Consider the following 19,457-nt stretch of genomic DNA (forward strand, 5'->3'; position numbering starts at 1 on the left):
GATTACATCTTCACGCAGTTTGGGTGCACAGATCCTGAGAAATCAGTGCCCATAGCCACCAACTCTGGCCGTAATAACGGCCTTGATACGCCTGGACATTGAGTAAAACAGAGCTTGGATGGCGTGTACAGGTACAGCTGCCCATGCAGCTTCAACACGATACCACAGTTCATCAAGAGGAGTGACTGGCGTATTGTAATCAGCCAGTTGCTCAGCCACCTTTCACCAGACGTTTTCAATTGGTGAGAGATTTGGAGACTGTGTGGCCAGGGCAGCAGTCGAGCATTTTCTGTATCCAGAAAGGCCCGTACAGGACCTGCAACATCCGGCCGTGCATTATCCTGCTGAAATGTAGGGTTTCCCAGGGATCGAGTGACGGGTAGAGCCACGGGTCGTAACACATCTTAAATGTAACGTCCATTGTTCAAAGTGCCGTCAATGCGAACAAGAGGTGACCGAGATGTGTAACCAATGGCACCCCATGCCAACAAGCCGGGTGATACGCCACAATGGCGCTTCCAGGGTGCGTTCACCGCGATGTCGCCAAACGCGGATGCGACCATCATGATGCTGTAAAGAGAACCTTTATTCATCCGAAAAAATGACGTTTTGGCATTCGAGCACCCAGGTTCGTCGTTGAGTACACAATCGCAGATACTTCTGACTGTGATGCAGCGACAAGGGTAACCGCAGTGATGGTCTCCGAGCTGATAGTCCATGCTGCTGCAAACGTCGTCGAACTGTTCGTGCAGATGGTTGTTGTCTTGCAAGCATCCCCATCTGTTGAGTCGGTGATCGAGACGTGGCTGCACGATCCGTTACAGTCATGCGGATAAGATGCCTGTCATGTCGACTGCTAGTGATACGAGGCCGTTGGGATCAACCACGGCGTTCCACATTACCCTCCTGAACCCACCGATTCCACATTCTGCTAACAGTCATTGGATCTCGACCAATGCGAGCAGCCATCTTACGATACGATAAACCGCAATCGCGATAGGCTACAATCCGACCTTTTTCAAAGTCGGAACGTGATGATATGCATTTCTCCTCCTTAAACGAGGCATCACAACAACGTTTCACCAGGCAACGCCGGTCAACTGCTGTTTGTGTATGACATATCGGTTGGAAACTTTCCTCACGTCAGCACGTTTTAGCTGTCGCCTCCGGCGCCAGCCTCGTGTGAGTGCTCTGAAAAGCTAATCATTTGCCTATCACAGCATCTTCTTCCTGTCGATTAAATTTCGCGTCTGTAGCACGTCATCTTCGTGGTGTAGCAATTTTAATGGCTAGTAGTGCAGTTACATGATGATGACGTTGAAGATATAATTATTGGGCTCACGACGTCGAGAACTTTTGCGACTGTACTAAAGTCTGGGGAGACAAATGTTGTTCAAATCAGTAAGAGTGGCAAAAATTGTAGAAAGAAAATGGTAATGTATTTTCGAAATTTTCCCTTGTGACACACACACACACACACACACACATACAAACACAAACACACACACACACACACACACACACACACACACACACACACACACACATACGAGAGAGAGAGCTCAAAGAGGGAACGTTAAAGTACTATAGCAGATACATGTGGTTGGATGATCGCTAACAAAAAATGGAAGCCCCAGACATTGTGCTCACGCTACGATCTCCATCCTAACAGTTTATAATAGACAATTTACGTAATCTTAAAAAGTGCGGTCATGAGCTAAATAGGCGGCAGGTCTGCACTTAACTGCTGTCGTCTTGCCAAAATATATAACAGACGCTCATAAAAGGAGATAAATCGAAATATAATACCACAAGCCTTATCTTTATGATGTTGAAAGTCATGTAGATCTAGATGCTTAAAACCTAGTTGTAACGATATCTACGTTGCCACTGTAAGGTCCACTGTCTGCGTCGCCTACATGGTACGCAGCTTCTCGTGTGTACATGTTATAACTTTCATGCGCTAAGTGGCCACACATCTTAGTCGTCATGGGCATGGCTGTCAAGTGATGAGAACATTGATCTGGTGGTCAGACTTTCAATCTTGTATTTTAGGTGTCTTGTTATCTCTCAGATCATACACTACTGGACATTAAAATTGCAACACCACGAGGATGACGTGCTACAGAATCTACATTTAACCGACAGAAAGAAGATGCTGTGATATGCAAATGATTAGCTTTTCAGAGCATTCACACAAGGTTTGGCGCCGGTGGCGACACCTACAACGTGCTGACATGAGCAAAGTTTCCAACCGATTTCTCATACACAAACAGCAGTCGACCGGCGTTGCCTGGTGAAACGTTGTTGTGATGCCTCGTGTAAGGAGGAGAAATGCGTACCATCACTTTTCCGACTTTGATAAAGGTCGGATTGTAGCCTATCGTGATTGCGGTTTATCGTAATGCGACATTGCTGCTCGCATTGGTCGAGATCTAATGACTGTTAGCAGAATATGGAATCGGTGGGTTCAAGAGGGTAATACGGAACGCCGTGCTGGATCCCAACGGCCTCGTATCACTAGCAGTCGAGGAGACAGTCATCTTATCTGCGTGGCTGTAACAGAAAGTGCAGCCACGTCTCGATCTCTGAGTCAACAGATGGGGACGTTTACAAGACAACAACCATCTGCACGAACACTTCGAAGACGTTTGCAGCAGCATGGACCATCAGCTCGGAGACCATAGCTGCGGTTACCCTTGACGCTGCATGACAGACAGGAGCACCTGCGATGGTGTACTCAACGACGCACCTGGGTGCACGAATGGCAAAACGTCATTTGTTTGGATGAATCCAGGTTTGTTTACAGCATCATGATGGTCGCATCCGTGTTTGGCGACATCGCGGTGAACGCACATTGGAAGCGCGTATTCGTCATCGCTATACTGGCGTATCATCCGGCGTGATGGTACGGGATGCCATTGGTTACACGTCTCGGTCACCTCTTGTTCACATTGACGGCACTTTGAACAGTGGAGGTTAAATTTCAGACATGTTACGACCCGTGGCTCTACCCTTCATTCGATCCATGCGGAACCCTACGTTTCAGCAGGATAATGCACGACCGCATGTTGCAAGTCCTGTGCGGACCTTTCTGGATACAGAAAATGTTCGACTGCTGCCCTGGCCAGCACATTCTCCATATCTCTCACCAATTGAAAATGTCTGGTCAATGGTGGCCGAGCAACTGGCTCGTTCGAATACGCCAGTCACTACTCTTGATGTACTGTGGTGTCGTGTTGAAGCTGCATGGGCAGCTGTACCTGTACACGGCATCCAAGCTCTGTTTGACTCAGTTCCCAGGCGTATCAAGGCCGTTATTACGGCCAGAGGTGGTTGTTCTGGATACTGATTTCTCAGGATCTATGCTCCCTAACTGCGTGAAAATGTAGTCACATGTCAGTTCTAGTATAATATATTTGTCCAATGAATACCCGTTTAACATCTGCATTTCTTCTTGGTGTAGCAGTTTTAACGGCCAGTAGTGTACTTAGAAACATCTGTGATATTTACTTATTATGTGTATTGAATACCACACTTGGACAAATAGTAAGATCAGAACATATAAAAGTATATGAGAAAGAATATGTAAACTATCACGAACAACTCACGGAGCAAGATCGAGGTAATACAATAAAATCTGTGTCTCATGTAAGAGAGAGCAAGAATTCTGTAAATAACTACTATTCTTCACATGGGAGATCAAGGATGATTACTGAATATCCTAGAATAAAGATATACACTTTTGTGTCGAGAAACCCAGAGAGCGTCTTCAGTAAACAGACAGAGGTGTAAAGTAAGGTGCATATCTGTGTTTTAACAAAAGATGTTGGGATTCCAGTTCCTCCATTTGCGTGAAAATAAAATTGACTAAATTTTACAAGATATGTCGCTTTCACCTTGCACCCAGGCCTGAGTTGACAACCTCGTTATATGATAAACAGAATTCATCCTATTTCGTTCATCTTACTGAGTGTTCATGACACTCTTCTACAGTTTATCTCTCGATGTATTCTATTCTTATTATAGATTCAACACTTATATAATGTTTAGCCAAGCACGGTATTGAATACATATAATGAGTGCAAATCACAAATGCACCCTGACATGATCTCAGAGCTAACATGAAAACATTAATGTAGGACCCTTTACCTTACCAGCAGTTCCAAGTTTTAATACTGTGCATTAGTGACCAATACCACCAACATATGTGCCATTTTAGCATTTTAACAGTTATAACATATACACACGATAGATAACTCACCATATCATGAAGATGTATGTGTGGTTATAATTGGATTTTAAATATCCATGGGGTTCTCTGTTTCCTGGCTCCACATCAACTTTAACATCATAAAGATGTCATACTTGACACAAGCATGATTTGATATGGACTTATGCAGTTTGTAAGTAGCGTTATTTCTGTAAAATAATGTACACCAATTGTTCTAATTTATACTCATCGATATGTATACATTTATTTGATTGTTCTCTGTACCAGATGCCTGTGGTGAAGGCCTGTATGCTCACATATGGACCTCGCAATTAAAATACTTTTAAAAACAACTCATTACGTAACAAAAAATCTCACTTAATACTTTCAATTTGGAACATCAAACAAAAAAAGTTTTCAGTTTAACCTTATTTCTGTGCTTCTTGTAACCTTACACTTACCACCTGTACATGTCCTTCAGTCCTTTCTCTAACTCCAGCTCTCTTATAATCACATTTACTTGATTAGTGCTCACATGAAATTGATTCCTAATTGCACAGTTCATTCTCAGAATTACAGTTACTAACCGGATCATTCGATTGGTACGCTGTAGGTTTGTTGATGTGAGCTTTCCACTTCTATTGCTGCTGAAATTTAGCACTGCGTATGTTACAGATATCGCTTCTATGTACTTGAATTACATAATTTATTTGACAATAACGTTATATTCCTCTTATTTCAAACATTTATCAAACGTTTTATGCGAATCATATAGAATTCTCAAGTACCACAAGAAACAAATAATACCCGGTAACAGTCATCTGGATCCAACTATGCTACGCTTATGAGATCAGAATTTAGCCATTCCACATGGTCTTCCTTGACAACGATAAAACTGCATGCAAATAACCCCTCGGTACCATTTCATATGTTTCAGACAAAGGGACTGCAACATGATCCGTTTTAGGCCTCTGAAGTCAGTACAAGTATAAATGATAAAAGAAATAGGGCAAGGTATGAACAAGGGTATAATCAAGTTCAATATAATTACCCACACTGATAGATTCACTTTGATAAATTTCTGTTTTTAAATCACATTAAGAAGAAAGTAACACAATTAGGGAGTGAAGCCTAGGTCCTTGGACAAGACCAAGGGGCTGAGAGAAAATAAAAATGCAAGGAATCCCATTAGCATTGTTTGAACACTGATTGAAAAATTATACTTGTTTGTCTATGTTAGCAGTGTAGTTAGGTAAACAAATGGGGTAGAAAAAATATTTGCTGTGAATAAGTAATAACAAAATCAGAATATTCATCAGTTATGCGAAATTTGGCGACCTCTATAGGGTATGGAAGGTCACTACACCTATAACATACAAACCTTGAATTTGCGCTAAACATACGCCATTTAAAATTCGGTTCATCGCTAATCATGGGAAGAAAGAATTATAAAGAATTTATTTTTAATAAACAAAGCACCAACTACATAACCAACTGCAGCTCAAACACTAGTGGAAGAACGTTGCATTGACAGATACAAAGGTTAACATGTCATACTCTTTCACCAAACTGATAGAAGAGATTCCGTCTGAACACCTTCTAACATTCTGCGTGGTGTCTGTTTGTTCTAAGTCGTGTCTCCTTACCACTTTCGCGCAACGGCGCTCTCAGCGTGTTTTTTAGGGAATTGACTAGTTTGAAAATGGGACCTGTTGCTGGTAAGGAGACGCCAGACCACACGACATGTAGAGTTCAGAAGAGTTCAGTGAGACTAGCAATGATATAATCAAATACTTAATGATTTTAGCGTCAGCTCCGCTGCACTCCCTGTAAAAGAATCTTAATACTAACTACATTTAGTGGAAGGGGTTCAAGGCTTTCCTATTTTTAGTTAGCTGGTAAAATAACGTCGAGAAAGTAGTTAAGTTTACCATTGGAATTTTTATTCTACTCCCAAAACAGTGTTTATGAATTGCACTATTGATAAATGGAAATATTTTAATACAGGAACTGTGTTCAACAAAAATGTGAACGAATATTCCCTGAACGGGTTTCCAAGTTCTACAATGGATCGAAAGATGGTCTATGCCATTTCACATCTAGAATCTAGGTTTATATTAAGTTTCATAAAAGAGAAAACTATTAAAATGGTCTACAGTGACCCTCAATTATCTTTAATTACTTATTTAACTTGTTGTAAATTACAGTGGGTGATGTGGCTTCTCAATAAATATATAACAGAAAAATCATCGCGTTTCAGATTTTAACTTCCAATAGCAAATGTGAATACCACGAAGTTTAATTGACGGTCGACACTAGTACTACGTAAAAAGGGGGTGTAACAGATGAGACCTCTGCAGTTCTGTGTGAAGCCTTATGTGCTCTTATGCGGCATCACATGTGTTCATTACCGTGTCGTTGGTTAGGCAGCATCAGGGGGCAGTGGGCGGCGCAGCTCCACACACCTCAGTGTCACGGAAGCAACTCTTTCTAACTTCTCCTTACTACAATTTACCGAAGTTGGTTCAAGAAAAGCTATCTGGCTGTGTTTTCAACCAATCAGGGTCTCAATGTTAACCTTAAGCTCCACTTACAAAAATTCTGTCTATCCAATGAGAAACGTTATACTTTTCGTGGTGTTGCTTTTTTTTTAATGTTTCCTACATAATAGAGAGGCGTATAGTCTTACGCTAAAACTTGCAGCTGGTGTGGCCCTTTTAACATGGGTGGGGGGTGGTCTTGGCGGTCGACTGGCGACGTGGGTGTCCGTCCCTTACCGTAGGGCCTCCTAGCCTACACGACTCTGCTGTCGGGTTCTGTTCTCGTTTCTCCCCTCGGAACTGCGTCTGTTTCATGGTGGGAAGGTATGACATGCAGTTAGGCGTTCTCGTATTAGTCTCTGGTATTCCATTTGCTCACTCGTTGTCGTATTACTTTGGTTAATTTAATTTCAGGATTTATTTGGAGCTATGTGACATACTGCCAGATTTGCTATCATGTCAGGGTTTTCATAGAAAGTGTTGGATTTGCCTGATACCTTACATATCACCACCTTTCAAACTTAATTTTTGCACTGAAGCTAGGCAATGATTGACTCGTTGTCTAAGTCAGTCAAAAATTATTCCTTTATCTAAATTTTGTTGCCTACTGTTCAGCCACGTTATTCTAGTTCTATGCTAGTTTGTATTACTAATTTATATTTTTATATTCTTCCACATTACTCTCAAAAATATAATTATATTGACAAGGGAAGAATATTTTTAATTTATTATCATTATTAATTTTTAATTATTTTATTTGTTTATTTAAGTGTGAAGTCTGTTTTTTTAAGAAGTTTGTTATCGAAAGTGAGGAGTGTTTCACATCCATTTTCTTAGAAATATTTTTTTTATAAATGTACTAATTAAGTAAAACCTATTCCTAAAACATTTTCTAAATATCATGTACAAGTAAAATGTTTTTGTTTCTAGACGCTCATTTCAAAATTGTTACACTAACATATAAGAATTATTTCCAAGAATTGCTTTGACAAAGAAATATACATACATAAGTATTGAGATATTATCCTAACAAATGGTACAAATGTTTTAAAAAAGGGAAAACATCCAACAAGATGTGAATCTTCAGGTTTTGGCGGCGCAAAGACTGTTCCATTAAGTTTCGGCTGTATACCGTTCAGCCATCTTCAGAGTGAGCCGCAAGACTGCCGCTCCAGTGCTCGCTTCGTCCCTTTATACTGTTGTATCGTGCGACTGCGCATGCGGCCACAGATGCAAATGCGCCAGAGACGTTGGTTGGCGGCAGAGACGTGCATAATGCGTGAGTTGTATCTATGACTCCGCATTTGATCTGTGTTGGCATATCGATATATTATTGTGAGCTGCTCTGTGACGACGTCTTTGCGAATTTATTACAGCAAGTGCCGGATTCCAAGATTTATCAAGATTGAAACCACTATCTCTATTAATTAAATTCGTCGTCAAGCGAATTTCAGTTGCCTCCTTTACTATCGAGTCCCAAAAGCTGCCAAAATTTCGACGTTGTCATACAACATACTGTGACCATTATCAATACAGTGCTTTGCCACTGCCGACTTGTTAGGTTGTAAAAGTCGTGTGTACCTCCGGTGTTCTGTACATCTTTCTTCGACAGTATGAGTTGTTTGTCCGAAGTAAGAAAGGCCACATTCACATGGAATTTTGTAAACTCCAGATTTTCGGAGCAGCAAATCATCTTTGACGGAGCCCACGAGTGCAGCTGTCTTGGGTGAAGGACGAAAAATCACTTTTACTTTGTGTCTGCCGAGAATGCGTCCTATTTTTGATGAGAAGCTACCCACATATGGCAGGAAGGCCATCGATTTAAAGGTTTCTTCATCTTCTTCTGCTTTCTTTGTGGCCTCTTTCGGTTTCATTTTCAGTGCCCTCTGTATTTGTTGTGGAGAGTACCCATTGTCTTCAAACACTCTTTCTAAGTGGGATAGTTCATCTTGCAGACTGCTTTCGTCAGAAATATGTGCTCTGTGAGTCAAAGTTCGGGGAACTCTCATTGTCTGGGCAGGATGGTGGCAGCTATTTGCACGTAAATACAGATTGGTGTGCGCCGGCTTCCTATACACTTCATGTCCCAAAGTGCCATCCTCTCTGTGCCAAACCAAAACATCCAAGAATGGATGGCATCCCTCCTTTTCAATTTCCATTGTGAACTTTATTTGATCGTGGAGGGAGTTCAGATGTCTTAAGAAGTCTTGCAAGTTGTCTTCACCATGGGGCCAAACTACAAAGGTGTCATCAACATACCTCCAGAATATCGTGGGTTTCAAGTCAGCAGATTCAAGCGCCTTCTCCTTGAAGCCCTCCATAAATAAATTGGACACCAGAGGGGATAAGGGACTACCCATGGCAACTGTGTCCATCTGTTCAAAAAATTCGTTGTTAAATAAGAAATATGTGGTCAGAACATGTTTAAATAAAGCTGAAATCTCTTTGTCAAAACTTCTTTCAATACGTTGTAGAGATTCTGGAAGGGGAACCTTTGTAAATAAAGCCACCACATCAAAACTAACTAATATATCAGACGGGTTCATTTTCAATGATTTCAGTTTACTAATGAAGTCAGCCGAGTTTCTTATGTGGTTAGTACATTTTCCCACAACAGACCTCAACAATGATGCCACATGTTTGTCAACGTCATAGGTCGGAGAGCCTACGTTACTCACTGTGGGGCGTAGAGGAACATCTTTCTTATGGACCTTTGGTAGTCCATGAAGTCTAGGAAGCACTGGACCACTTGGTTTCAATCTCCGAACAACTTCTGGTGGAAAGGGAGAATCATTCAGAAGCGAAACAGTTTTCTTCGCCACTCGATTAGTGAGATCCCTGCTGATCTTCCGGTACATGCTATCACTCAATAAATTGTACATTTTATCATGGTATTCGTCCTGAGACAATAAAACAGTAGCATCCAACAAGATAATTTTTTATTCTTTGCTTTTATAAGGAGAAAATAAGTAAAATATAGTTATTCTTTTATTTTTATGAGGAGGAAATAAGTAGCATATAGTTTTAGTGTTTATTGTGCCTTACTTTTGTTCTTTATACGCTGTCCATTTCAGAACTAATGACTTATTTTTATCGATAGTCTATTTTTACTTAAGTCCATTGTCAATGACTGTTATTTTGTAGTTTATTAGCTGTCTGGTGTGCTTTACTTATTTAGTTTTTCACACATGTCTTTTGCACAATTCCTACATCACATGATTTCGCACATTTTCATTATCCTATGAATGTTTATGCATGAGGTTGACAAATGTTTTTGCACGAAGTTGATGGACTTGAGCGAGATGGATATGGGCAAGTGTTTGATGCACAGCTTTGTTCCTCGTTCCTTGTTGGCTTTGCAACGGCGTATTGCTGTTGTGGACGTCCCATAGTGGAATGGAGCTGTGAGTGCAGAATCTCGTGGATTACTGGCTTTGTATGCGTGAAAGTCATCGTTGTATGTCGCTGAAAGCGGTTGTTTTTCGTTGTAATACTTCGCAGACGACTAGTTTACAATAGGATAGAGATTTGGGAAGGCATGTCATCTATTCTTCACCCATCTTCTTTCTTGGTCTCAATCTTACGAATCTTCAACTTCTGTTCTTCCTGCTTTTTCTCTGCTTCTTACTTGATTCTTGGTTCTTCTCTGGGCAGGATATGGGAATATTTATTGATAACTAGTCGCTTTGAAGTTCTCTTCTTAGTAACAGTTTGATAAATTGTTTGAACGTGCCATTTCTACTTTGTGGAAGTTTTCTTCAGTTTCGTGTATCAGCATGGTGTTTAATAGCAGTAGTGTGACTTTTACACATATTTTTTGCCAGTGGTGGCTTGCCCAAGCAGGGTTCACCTTAGCTGTAGATTTACTGCCGACTTCGGATACAAGTGTCCTTTGTTGGTCTCACTGTCCTTTCCCTTCTCTTGACAGTTCTGCCTTGTAGGAATCATGTCTTACTAATTACGTCTTTCCTTTCTTGATACTTCTCTCGTCGCAACTTGTGGGTCTTTGCATCTGGTTCTTGCTGGAGTTTTTACAATGGTTCTTACAAAAAGTTTTACTTATAATCATCTAACATATATCTAGTACCTACATTGTTTTACACCATCTTAAAAAGTTACAAATTTCGGCGCCCTTTCCATGTTACAATTCTAAGATATTTTGAGTCTTAACTTCTACAAGAATCCTCAAATTGGTTTTTTATTTTTATGTAGTGTTGTGGTGTATAGCATTTTAGTATTTCATGCTGTTAGACTATCTACACTTTATCCCTTCACCTTAATCTATGCTACTATTGGTGTTATTTTTGTTTTTGTTTTTATTGAAACTACTTTTTTTCCCACCTTCCTCTCTCTTCATTCTTCTTTCTCCTGACGATCTTATCTGCAACATAAACTTGAAATATTGTGCTGATCATTTACCAGTAATAAAATTAATCTTCAAACTTTTTGATATGGCTCACATGGTGAAGTCCTAAGGTTTAGACTGTTTTTGGGTTCATTAGTTCTATTGCATTATCATGAGCAATTCGGCTAATTATGACCAGTCCTTTGTATGCTGTGTAAAACTTATGTATTTTGTTTTTCTGTTTGATGGAGAGATGGTGTGTTTTTACAAATACTTTCTGGCGTACTGAGAATGTTCTTTTAATTGCTGTTCTATCTCCTCTTTCTTTTCTTTTAATGGCTGCCTTTCTGATGTTGGAGAGTGCTGTTGCTATGACTTATTTGTTCTGTCTGTGTGGTACAATAGGAAATCTAACATTTTCTCTGGTTATGTTTGGGGGTTCAATATTTTTAACTGCAGTGATTGGACGTAGTAGTGTAGTGCTATATGACATTTCATTTATTACTTCTTGAAAATCTTTAAGGTATATATCCCAAGTGTTGTGTCTTTTGCCTACATATAATCGGCATTAAGTGCCTGTGTCCTTCATAGATTTTTCTGCTGGATTTACGCTAGGTTTGTACTTAGGTAAGTAGATGGGTTTTATTTTGTGTTGTTTTAACGTGTTCTGCCACTGCATCGATTTGTATTGTGGGCCATTATCCAAAATTATTCGTTCTACTCGACCTACTTGTCTGAGAAAATCTTGTCTAAGTGCTTTACGTATAGTAAGACCTGTTGCCCATTTTAATGGTGTCAAGGTAACATGTTTAGTAGTAAGTTCCAAAACGACAAATATGAACGTATATCCCTTTTTCGTGCGTGGGAGGGGCCCCACCAAATCCGTTGCAGCTATTTGTTTAGTTTTTTAGGGATTATTGGAAACATAGGTGGTTTGGTTTGGAAAGTGACGTGTTTAGCCCTCATACATTTTTTGCATATGACTGATACTGTTCTAATTCGTCTTTAGATATTAGGAAAATGGCTTGTTTGCTTTATTTTTAAAAAGCATTTCTTTGGTCCAAAGTGGCGTTTTTTTTTAAATGCATGTACCATATGTACTTATTAACTAGTTCATCTGGGATATAAATTAAGCATTGCAACATTTCATCTAAAAAATAAAACATTATTTTTTAGGAGATAGTGCTGTCGAATGTCTGGAAAATCCCTACTTCTCCACTTGTGTTTGATTCCTAGTATTTCGGGATCCTTGTGCTGTTCTTTGCCTATATTTCTCAATGCTGTCGTAATGAAGTTTTCGAAAGGTACTTGTTTCATATAGTACATTGTAAACTGGTCTTCTGCTGCTTCCAAACCTATGTTATTGGATGCACCCTGTGGACATCGTGATAAAGCATCTGCTAATACATTCCCTGGTCCTGGTATGTGTGTAATAGTGAAGTCAAATTCTTGTAGTATTAACATCCATCTGGCTAACCTCCCATGAGTTAGTTTTGCGGATAACAGTAATTCTAATGCTTTGTGGTCAGTGTATACATTTGTTTTTCTTCCGAATAGGAAGTATCGAAAACGTTGGAAGCCCCATACAATGGCCAATGCTTCCAGCTCCGTGACTGAATAGTTTTTCTCGCTTTTTGTGAGTACACGACTGGCAAATGCAATTGTTCTATATGATCTTAGCCCTGCCTGTTCGTATTCTTGGAATAAAAAAACTTCTAAACCTGTATTCGCGCTATCAGTGGCCATACAAAAATTTTGTGTTAGATCAGGATGTGCTAAAATCGGTGCTGTTGTTAGTGCGTTTTTCACTTTTAAAAATTCTTCATTGGCTTGCTGATTTCATACCCATGGCGTGTTTTTCCAGTCAATGCACATAGGTGTGGTGTTGCGAGAGAGTCGATCCAAATAAATTTTTTATAGGATCCGATGAGACCTAGAAATACTCTGAGAGTTTTCGTATTACATGGAGTACAGAATTCTTTGATTGCTGTTAGTTTTTCTGGGTCGGGCATTACCCCTTTCTCTGAAATTATGTGTCCTAGAAATTTTGTTATATTTACTGTGACCCCATGCTCTTTCATGATCTGTAAAAACTGATTTAATGTGTCGTTGTGATGTTCCCAAGAGGGTTCTGCTACAATCACATCATAAACATAACATGTAATTTTTTGTAAAATTTCAGGACTGAGTATAGTATTAAATCCCCTAATAAAAGCTGCTGATGATATGTTTAAACCAAATGGGAATCGTTTTAACTGGTAACATCTACCGAATGCGATAAATGCTGTAAATTTTCTACATTCTGAGGCCAATTCTATTTGCCAGAAACTACTCCGTAAATCAGTTGATGAAAATATCGTAGCACTGTGGAATTTTTGCATCAATTTCCCTAATTTTTCTGGGCGATCCGTCTCGGTGATTATGATTGTGTTGATCTGTCTGGAATCAAGCACTAATCTGATGCTCCCACCTCGTTTTTGTACAATATGGAGCGGACTGTTATATGTGGAGGTAGCTGGTTCAATAATATCATCATCTAACATTTTAGATATCTCCTGGAATACTTTATTCCTATATCTCAATGGGATTGTATAGGGTGGCACTCTAAATGGTTTGTGCTGTTTTACTTCAAACTTGTACTGAAAGTGTTTAATACTGCCAGTCTTAGGTAAAAATACCTCTGCTTTATCTCGTAAAATACCCTCTAATTCTCTTTTACTGTGTTCCAAAATACCTTGAACTTCTTGCAATTTTTCGTCGATTTCTTTACGGACTTCTAACATGAGTTGACGCGATTCTCCCTTTTGTGCATACCATTCTAATTCTTCATCCTCTTTAACTCACATCATTCTTAATTGTTTCTTTATAACTGGTATTTCTTCTAATTTTAGAGAAGTGTGACATTCCCAAATGTTATGCTACCTTTCACCATATCTATTATCGCTCGTCTCTCATTTAAAAAATCTGCACCTGTAATCAACTCTACAGTTAGCTTAGGTATAATCACGAAGTTGACTTCGACCTTTTGACCTTCGCCCGAAAGAGTTAACCTTGTTTGCCTCGTAACTTCCGCAGCATTGTTTCTAATAGGACCTCTTACTTTAATCTTACGTATTTTCAGAATTGGCAATTCCTCATTGGCATTACACTGCGTGAATAAATTCTCTGAGATTGCGGTCAGTTCACTTCCGCTATCAATTACAATGTTGGCTGGGATCTGTTTTACAATGGCCTTCACAATTAGTTGAATTTGAAAGGGTTGGTTCTGTTCTTCTTCTTCTTCTTGCATCAACGAAACCTCCACTGAATCATACATGAGTCTTTTCAGGACTTTCCCTTGTGAATTCGAACTTTCTGTAGGATAAGCGTCGACTGCTACTTCTCTGTCTTTTATTTCCTCTTCTCTATTTCTTCCTACATTTACGCTTTCTACAACATCCTCTACTTTTTCCTCACCTTCGTCTATCTTCTCCTTCTTCGTCGCTACTTCCACATAATCGCATCTAAATGCTGTAATTATCACTTCATAACTTCCTTCATTATATACTTTGGGTTGTGTGCCCACTCGTCACTTATTTTCAACTTCTGCCGACTGCGCATTATCCTCATTGAATTCGCTTTCCCTGGTTTCCATCTCAAATAGCTCTGCAATACTCATTACTTAATCCTTTACTCCTACATTCGTTGTGCATGCCTCTGGTGATTCATCTTCCTCGTCAGTATTCTCCCAATTAATTTCGTCCCACCACGATATTGTTATTTGCCTGTCTTCGTTTTCATCTGATCCCTGCGGTTTTGTTTCTTCCTTTTTCTCTTCTCGTCATAAGGTATTTACTTCTCTGTTCAAGGTGCTGTAATTATCCTGGGTCGGTGCGTCATTCTCTTTGGCTTGGGCGCTTAGCTGTCAATTCGAACGTTATTCGGGATTTGGTGGTCTTACCTCCACCTCTTCTACCTGTATTCTCTTTTCTTGTTCAGCTTGTTGATATTGGTTTCTTTGTTGATAATTTGTCGGTCTATTGGTTCTTCAATACCCGTTCCGGTTGTCATTATTCCCTGTGTAATAGTTGTTGCCGTTCCTGGATGAATTATAGTTATTGCCATATTCTCTTCTAAATCCATAACCGGTTTTTTGTTGAAATCTGTTACCGTTTCTTGGTGCAAAGTTATGACGTGGTTCGTCATTATTGTTTCTCCGTACTGTGTCTTGTGGATTCCACTGATTTTTGCTTTCGTTTTCACGTGCGCTTCGTCTTTTTCTTGCGTCATCTTCCGAAAATACAAACTCTAGTTCCCTTAGAATTCTTTTAAATGTTTCGACGTCATTCCCTCCGCGATCTACTAATGATTTCTGGTATTTCAATGCTAACTTCATGGCGCATAATTTAATCAACTCTCCGTCACTGTATGGTACATCTAAGAATTGATTTTTCTTTGCCATTACTTCGAAAAATTTCACGGGAATCTTCTCTCCTGAATCTTCAAAATATGGGTTCTGTAATAATTCGTACTTCACTCTGATCTGTGCTTCGCTGGACCAATATCGTGAGAGAAACTTGTCTCTGAAATCTTCGTACGATCGGCATGTCGTTGCAACATTCTCCATGGTTTCTGCGACTGTTCCTGGCATGTGTGCACATACAAAGTCTAATTTGTGTGCTAGCGTCCAGTGTTTTGGTAATCCTACTCGGAATTGATGAATAAAAGTTCGTGGATGTAATGAGTTTCCTTCTCGAAAGTGTTGAAATTTTCTGACTGTGAGGAAATTATCGTTATCGTATTTCGTCATGGTTCCATATGAAATTCGCGATTCTCCGCCACTTTTGTTTCTGATCATTCCTCCCTTCGTTCTTTCCGGTTGTGGTAGAGCCATTGGATATTGTCCACTGTAACTTTCGCCTACCCTTGCATGATATCGTTGGAGTGGTACGCAATAATTTTCTTCCATCGGTTGTGAACGTGTAGCTGAATGCATTGCACTGTACTCTTCGCGACCTGGCTTTCCATTGTCACGTATTGGTTCGGTATCTTGTCTGGCTAACCTTGCCGCTTCATTGCACGATCGAAACTGTCTTGAAACATACATTTGTGGTTCCCCATGTGTTTGTGGTGCCGTTTGTTCATCAAGAACTTCGAAACGTGTTTGTTGCTGTGCAGGCTGTTTGATTTCACATATGTTACTTTCCGTCTGTGACTGGAATTGCAAATGCATGATATCTTCGTTAATTGCTTGTTTTTCCGGTGCTGTTACAGATACGGATGTGGTTGCAGACTCAGTGCTTGTTCGGTCCTGTTCACTACGCTCTTCAATGATTTGCAACAACTCTGTTAGCAATTTCTGAAATTGTTGCTTCGTTTGCGCTTCTATTTTGACTAAGCGGTTATCATATCTTTTCAGCGCTGCTTTTGTGATACGTTTGTATAACACACTGTTTTCAACAATTTCACGCGATGTACCTGCTGATTGTCTAGTAATTACGTTTATCTGTTTCTCTAGTTTCTTGACTTCTCCCTGGGTGTTGTTACGTAATGTTTTGATCTCGTCCTGAGTGTCATTACGCAATGTTTGTATGTCCACTTGTAACTTGTCAATGTCTGCTTTCAATTGATTGTGACCTGTTATTAAGTTTCCTATCACTTCTCTAGATTCTTTTGCCTCGTCTTCAATATGACTTAGGTGTAACTGAATTTTTTTTGTTTTGTTCTTTAATCTCACGCATTTGTCTCGTGGTTTCTGCATTCTGAATTTGAATTTGGTTCGCTATTTCTTTATTTTGCCTTGTCATGGTTTCCGTCATTCGTTGTAATAATTCTGCTAGATTGGTGTGTCCTATTGCGTTTTCTTCCGACGCGCCGGCCAGTGTGACCACGCGGTTCAAGGCGCTTCAGTGTGGAACCGCGCGACCGCTACGGTCGCAGGTTCGAATCCTGCATCGGGCATGGATGTGTGTGATGTCCTTAAGTTAGTTAGGTTTAAATAGTTCTAAGTTCTAGGGGACTGATGACCTCAGATGTTAAGTCCCATAGTGCTCAGAGCCCTTTTCTTCCGACGTCCTACGCTCTGTATTTTTGCCCAAGTGTTGGTTTGCAACCGATTGCATTGAAGTGTGCGGTGACCCGTTTCTACTCGAATTCCTTGTACTCTGTTGTGAGGGAGCTCTGATTACTTGTACTATGGGTTCTACGTATTCAAGATGCAAGTTCGAATCCTCATCGACTGTCTCTCTACTTTCTTGCTCCTCTGTCGTATGCTGACCTACGTCTTCTGTGCCTTGGCGTACATTATCCTCGTTATGGTGCGTGATCTGTCCTATTTCTCGCGATACTGCATCGTCTGTTGTACTGTCCTCTATTCTCTGTCCGTCTTCATGCTGAGTCTCTACCACAATTCGGTCAAGGTCTCGATCTGCCATTGCTAATCTTTCAGATTCCCTTATTTTCTGTTTTAAAAGCAATACACGCACCCTAATTCGCGTTAACATGCGCTCATACGACCTCACGCGTTTCATAAACGTTTTGCAAACGCGGCTTTACACTTATTATACCCAAGACTGACAATCCATTCACTTACTTGTTGTGTCAGAACCAACTTGTCAACGAAGTATCCGCCACCTCTGTGCTTGCATTGGAGAGAAAACTTAATTCTAACAATATTAAAATTCCTAACTTAATTATGCTATTGTCTCTGCTAGAATGTCTCACTTTCTACTGAATACTTTCTTACTATCTATCGCTGCAGCTACTGTATTCGACTATTTATACCTTTCAGGAAAATTACTCGTTACGAAAAATTTTTTACAGGATATTTTTCTGACCTAGTTGGGCATGTGGTCGACCTTCAATCATGGTATTTTACCATCCTGGCAGGGTCGCCATTTTCTAACATTCTGTGTGGTGTCTGTTTGTTCTAAGTCGTGTCTTCCTACCACCTTTGCAGAATGACGCTCTGAGCGTGTTTTTAGGGAATTGACTAGTTTGAACCTGGGAACTGTTGCTGGTAAGGAGATGCCAGACCACACATGAAATGTAGAGTTCAGAAGAGTTCAGTGAGACTAGCAATGATATAATCAAATACTTAATGATTTCAGCGTCAGCTCCACGTCACTACCTGTAAAAGAATCTTAATATCAACTACATTTAGTGAATGGGGTTCAAGGCTTTCCTATTTTTAGTTAGCTGGTAAAATAACGTCGAGAAAGTAGTTAAGTTTACCATTGGAATTTTTATTCTACTCACAAAACATTGTTTATGAATTGCACTATTGATAAAAGGAAATATTTTAATACAGGATGATAAAAACCAACTGCGTTCAGCAAAAATTTGAACGAATATTCCCTGAACGGGTTTCCAAGTTCTACAATGGATCGAAGGACGACCTATGCCATATCACATCTAGAATCTAGGTTTAAATTAAGTTTCATAAAAGAGGAAACTATCAAAATGATCTACAGTGACCCTCAATTATCTTTAATTACTTATTTAACTTGTCGTAAATTCGAGTGGCTGATGTGGCTTCTCAATAAATATATAACAGAAAAATCATTGTGTGTCAGATTTTAACTTCTAATAGCAAATGTGAATACCACGAAGTTTAATTGACGATCGACACTAGTATTACGTAAAAAGGGGGTGTAACAGATGAGACTTCTGCAGTTCTGAGCGAAGCCTTATGTGATCTTATGCGGCATCACGTGCGTTCATTACCTTGTCGTTGGTTAGGCAGCATCAGGGGGCAGTGGGCGGCGCAGCTCCACACACCTCGCCGTCTCGGAAGCAACTCCTTCTAACTTCTCCTTACTACAATTTACTGAAGTTGGTTTGAGAATAGCTATCTGGCTGTGTTTTAAACTGACCAATCAGGGTCTCAATGTCAACTTTAAGCTCCGCCTACAAAAATTCTGTCTATCCAATGAGAAAAGTTATAATTTTCGTGGTGTTGCTTGTTTTTAAATGTTTGTTACGTAACAGAGACGCGTATAGTCTCACGCTAAAACTTGCAGCTGGTGTGGCCCTTTTAGTGTTATTGTAAGATCTATACTGTTCTTCTGGAGGGCTCTATCTTTTGACATGGGTGGGGGGTGGTCTTGGCGGTCGGCTGGCCACGTGGGTGTCCGTCCCTTATCGTAGGGCCTCCTGGCCTACACGACTCCGCTGTCGGCTTCTGTTCTCGTTTCTCCCCTCGGAACTGCGTCTGTTTCGCGGTGGGAAGGTATGACATGCATTTAGGCGTTCATATGTTAGTCTGTGATATTCCATTTGCTCACTCGTTGATCATATTACTTTGGTTAATTTAATGTCAGGATTTATTCGGAGCTATGTGACATACTACCGGATTTGCTATCATGTCAGGGTTTTCATG

At 40.0% G+C, this 19,457-nt stretch overlaps 1 protein-coding gene across 1 annotated transcript in view; it reads left to right on the forward strand.

The window, feature by feature from the left end:
- LOC124620213 overlaps window positions 1-19,457 on the forward strand; it is a 79,903-nt gene that overhangs the window by 39,539 nt on the left and 20,907 nt on the right. The window lies entirely within an intron of this gene.

Source organism: Schistocerca americana, chromosome 6 (genome assembly GCF_021461395.2).
Source record: "Schistocerca americana isolate TAMUIC-IGC-003095 chromosome 6, iqSchAmer2.1, whole genome shotgun sequence".
Taxonomy (NCBI): Eukaryota; Metazoa; Arthropoda; class Insecta; order Orthoptera; family Acrididae; genus Schistocerca; species Schistocerca americana.